We start from the raw sequence: 6,000 nt of genomic DNA, 5'->3' as shown, positions 1-6,000 counted from the left end.
GAGTAATGAGCAGACAAACAAAACTAATCAAAGGCCAATTAAGAATATGAGTGCGTTATATAGCAACTTCATTTAATGAACAGGCTAGGGTCTGCCATGGTCGCCAACGAAAGAGCTCCCAGGGGCTAGAATCCCATGAACTCCAATGACGAAGTTTCCTGGGATCGAAGCAGTGACCGTTGAAGACCTGCGACTGCCATGGGTCCCAGGAAATAATCCCCCAGCGAGCCCGGATCTGCTCCCTCGTGAAGACCCGGCACGAGCGACGGGGAAGAACCCCCTGATGCTTCAGCTCCGACTGGCACGCGGTGAGCGCTTGAAGTCAGTATAAGAGGAAGGCGAGTTTCGTCTTCATGGACCAGATCTGAAACAAATAAGGCCGAGCTCAGGCCATATCTGCGCGAGGACCGGGCTGAAGCACCATGGATGCCGGTGAGAAATTCTTCTCGAGTTGGAGCAGTGACGTGAGGCACAGATCTGGGCGGGCTCGTAGATGGGAGGCGCTGCTCAACCACGTGCAAATGACCCGACGTGAGCGACGATGAGTCCAAGCCCGTTTGGTATTCTTTTTTTTTAATTAATTGTTATTTTAAGAAAACGTTTTATTAAACAATTTCCTTAAAACAATTCGAATTCATATGCATCATTACTATATTGCCCCTTGTTTCATTGTCACGTGATTAAAATATGCCTATTGACTGACAGAGTTATGCAAATATTGACGGAAGGACTAAATGGGTCCAAAAACAAAGTTCAAATATGAATAAGATCGTTTTCAGAATTCGAGGACTAACTTGAAATATCTGCCATAATATAGGGGGCAAATATGTCATTTATTCAAATATTTATGCCTAAATATGTTAAAGATCGTCTATGTTAAAATTTTGGTCCAGATTAAGAGAAGCATTGTATAATAGGAGAGTTAGTAACTTAGTTGTGTTATATGTTTAATATTTGAATAGTTAATTTATACTTTTAAATAATGGTAGCTATTAACCTATTTCAAACATTTTTTTTCTAAAAAATCTTGAATGAAACTATGAATATATACTCAAGCATTATACCATACACTCTTAATTTTTTTTTTCACTTTCGCTTTCTCGATTGGTGACTCGAACTCTCTGTCTAAGGGACATAGGTCCTTACCATTTGAGATAGCCTCTTTTGTCAATTACATTAAGTTTATTATCAATAATGAAATTCTTTAAAATTTACTAAATAAAAAATTATGAACTTAATCATTGGATAAAAATAGTATATGAATTATGGCATCTTATTTATTAACTAAACTGTCGGGATAAAAAAATGTATCTGTCATAGTTAAAATTCACATACTGTAGATTTTTTTAATGTTCAAATTCAAATCTAATTTATTTTATATTTTTAAATTCTAAATTCTATTTTAAATTTTGGGTTTTAGGATAATTCGTGTCATCGACCGTTTATGCAGATTAGCCAAAAAGGCTTATGCATTCAACTCCTTCAACATGAGGAATATATATCAATAAACACTACTACAAATTAACATATTAGGTGCGGAAGGGTATTAGGTGCGACATGTCGCACCTAAATGTCGCACATAAGCACGTATTAGGTGCGACATGTCGAACCAGATAGTCTTCCAAGCGACTAAAAATTTCGCTGATGATTAGTGCTATCCGGTGCGACTTTGTCGCACCCGATATGATATTGTCGCACCTAATACTATTGGGTGCGACTTTTGTCGCATCTAATACTATCAGGTGCGACTAGTGTCGCACCTAATGGGTTTAAAAATTTAAAACGGTCAGAAATTCCCCCCGAATATTTTGGGTTCTGGAATTTCACATTGGGTGCGACAGTGTCGCACCCAATAGTCATATTAGGTGCGACATATATGACTATTAGGTGCGACAGTGTCGCACCTAATAGTTTTAGGGTATGTTTTATACCCGAGCGTCTTCTTCTTCGCCCAAACTCTCTCTCTCACTCTATAACTCTCTCTTCTCTCTCTAACTCTCTCTCTCTCTCTCTCTCCGACGCGGAGATGTACGCGATGCGCGATGTTTTGGGAGTGCGCGGAGACTGGGAAGTCGGTTTAGGGCCTTCGATCCCAAGGTCATCGTTGGGTGTTGCCCAAACGCTAGATGGAGGCTCGTCAAGTTCGTCATCTCAGACCGATCCATTGGTTGCCGAGATGCGAGCTCAGATGGATGCCCAACAAGCCGAGCTGCAAGTGATGCGGCAACAGATCGCCTTCCTCAGCCAGCAGCACAACCAGCCTCCCACGACTCCTCAACCTCCGCCTGCATCGCAACCAGGTGGGACGGATCAGCAGACGCCAGGTTCCACGCCGGGTTCTACGCCTGGTTCTATGGATTACTTGCGAGACCGTCCTTACGGAAGCGGCGGAACGAGCGGCAGCGCGTCAGGCAGCGGTGGACGAGGACGCGGAAGCGGTTCTCGAAGTTCTGGCAACTTATTCGATAGAGGAAATTCTACTATCGATAAGTTTTATAAGAAAAAAAAATAGGAATTCATTTTTTTCACTTTTTTTGGAAAGAATTTGTATTTTTAATTAAGAATTCTATTTTCATAATATTATTTCTAATTCATTTAGAATTTTGTTTAATTAATATTATTTGAATTTTTATTTCATTTAGAATGATGTAATTCATTTTTATTTTGTTAATTTACTTTTTTAATTGAAAAAACATAATGTCGAACCGAATACAATGGCGCGAACATATTCGGTGCGACATGTCGCACCCGATATGCATTTACCCGCCAATTCTATAAAATTTGGCAGGAAAATAACTTGGGCAGTAGGTGCGACATGTCGCACCTGAAAGTGTCGCACCTAAATGGGGACTTATTAGGTGCGACATGTCGCACCCAATACCTTCTGCGACGGATTATCCGGTGCGACTCTGTCGCACCTAATGTCGCACCTAATAAACTTTTAGGTGCGACATTCGTCGCACCGGATAACGTATTTTGTCATAGTGAAAATATCATAATATGACACATATTTGAAAAGATATGGGATATTTGGCTTAAATAAAGTAGGACTAAGATCTTTCTTGACAAGATTTTATGGAAACTATATTTCCTAATCTCTATTTAATGAAATCTTGCTCATAATCACAAGTACCGAGATAATGAGTGAAACTCGATATTTCAAGAGTTGATAATTTAGATCAACATACTCATCATTTAGACTTTGAATGAACTCGTAGCAAGGAACCGAGCTGAGTCTTGCAAAAGATTCTATGGAAGTTGGAGGTTCATGATCAAGGAGATTCGTGGTTTCGTTGATGGTGAGGCTAGAAAACTAGAGGGTCCGTAATCTCACTAGAAATCGGCTGTAATTAATTTGAGGAGCTAGCTCCTTATCGTAAAAGTAGTTCAATTTGAAAATATATCAAATTCAAACATTATTCTAAGTAATAAGGACCCTTTGAAAGTCGGTGATCTTAAACATTCGTATTTTTTCCTTAATGTGCTTTGCTTATGTATAAATGATCATAACATTTTTGTATCGATTTATCTAGGGAAAATAACACATATATACCTTGTGTTTTAGTTAAATGTCGACTTTAACCTTTGGTTTTAAAAAATTTCGAGATCATACCCTCTGTTTAACTAAAATGACGAAATTATACCCTGACATGGATAACAGTGTCACAAATCTCATTTTCAATGATATTGACTCTTATATGAGAAAAACCGAATCAAATTCAAAACAGTATCCTAACTTCCAAATTTCCAATTTTGAAATAAAAATAGCTTTAAATTGAAATTAAATAATAAAATTCATATCTCTCAAGAGGTGACTTCATTCTGTGTTCGAATTGCAACTCTAAATCATGGGTTCTCTGTTCGAATCTGTAATTTTGATGACTATCAACTGTCGATTTTTACATTTTTGCATCTTTTTGCGTTCTTCACGATTAAGAGACTGTTGTTTATTTTTTTTTAGTTTTTTTTAAATAAATTACATATATGACGCGAACGAATAAAGATAATTGGTGTTTACATATAAATATTATAGTTAACGTCAATTAAAAGTCAATAAAAAGAAGATTTGTTGCACTATTGTCTATTTCAGGGTATAATTTCGTCATTTTAGTTAAACAGATGGTATATGATCTCAACATTTTTGAAAACCAAAGGTTAAACTCGATATTTCACTAAAACACAAGGTATATATGTGTCATTTTCCCATTTATCTATACTTTGTGTAATTGATTATTTTCATTTTCTACCGTTGTAATATCTCCTATTATAGTAAACTAGCCATTTATAGGTTCGATAAGGTTAACTTTTTTTTTTTTTTTTAAATGTGTTCGTTGTTATTTGAACTCGTCTCTTTATTTAAAGGGGGTAGAGTGTTTACCATTGAGTTAGCTAATTTTGTCGGTTAACTCTAAGTTCTAACTACCTAATTTATCAACCATGTATTTTTTTTTTTTTTTTGGGTTTATTATTCACTCAGATCTTATGCTCTTCAAGAAAAAAGAAAAAAGAAAAAAAAAAGTAGGGCACAAGACAAGATCTTCAAACTAATTTGGAGTTTAAATAATAGTTTAAGTTAGGATCCGTAGTCAAATGATGAGAGAACGTTTTGTTTGGATCTTTAAATTAGCTTTTCTCAACGAATTTCAATGTAAATCCCCAAAGATAGAGGAATAATTCAGCTATAAAGGGTCTAAAGCAGTAGTTAGTAGAAAATAGTGGTTATAGGGTACAAATTGAACCTTAATTTCTGGGGGATGGATTTAATTAATCACAAAATAACACATCATGATTTAACTTTTAATGGATCCCCTCATAAACCAATTAATTATCTCACAAAGGTCCCCTTTTTTACCGACATCAAAACTCATTCAAAAATTTATTAAAAAACCTTCATATGTTTTAGACAACAGTTGGGGATAAAATATTAGGCATATAATAACAACCCTCTACGTGTTTGAGAATAATTTGATGTTATTGTCATTATACGTATTTGGTGAAGGGATTATTAGTCAATAATTATTTGATAACTTTGTATATATATAACACATAGCATAAAAGCAGGGAGTCATATCTAATTAAGTCATAAAACCAATGTCTTAATAAATAGTTTACGTATCATAATTGCTGACCCAACGTTGTTAACCTAATTATTATTATACATACATGAAATGCAATGTAGTGCTTCCCTAATTGGAAGCTACTTATGTGCTAAATCATGGCATTTTATTTCTTTTTCTGGCTTGGTGTGCTAATTATTTTATTTACTTATTTATTTTGTAAATTTTTTTTGTTGGCATGCCATATTGTCACTCCAAATATTTATGCTTCTTATCCCACGCAAGCCACCATTTATGATGACTACTTTTGCATAACCAGCTTAAAAGCTTGTATCAATAGTATTTATATATATATATATATATATATATATATATATATATATATATATATATATGTGATAAATTAAGTAAAACGTCAAATTATCATATCTATCTTTTAAATAAACAAACCACGGCTTTTGATGGGGTCTATACAAACAGGATGCATTATGCATGAGATATATCTTAACTCTTCTTTACATTGTTGGAAGATTCGATGAGTTCGTACAGTTGGCAAATTATAGTACTTTGTTGTATGAAATGCTGGTACATTGATATCAAATTTTGCATTTATTATGAATTGGAAAACGAATGATTATTAGAGCTCCACTATATACTTGACTATATATATATATATATATATATATATATATATATATATATATATATATATATATATATATATATATATATATCCACTTTATCAAATGTACAATGTATCTGGATAAAATATATCTTATGTTGATGGGTATAGTTTATTTTTATATTTTCTTGCGTAGCACATTTTCGACATACATGAATTAAAATTCGAGAAGCGTGGCTATTTGACGGCCACTATATAATTTGATTTTGATCATCTAGTAAAGTTTTGTATTGTTATGATGAATTGGAAAAAGAAAAATAA

Source organism: Urtica dioica, chromosome 5, assembly GCF_054948205.1.
Source record: "Urtica dioica subsp. dioica isolate 48M chromosome 5, U.dioica_male_clone48M_v1_H2, whole genome shotgun sequence".
Taxonomy (NCBI): Eukaryota; Viridiplantae; Streptophyta; class Magnoliopsida; order Rosales; family Urticaceae; genus Urtica; species Urtica dioica.
The sequence above is the reverse complement of the archived record's forward strand: the minus strand, read 5'-3'. Positions refer to the sequence as shown.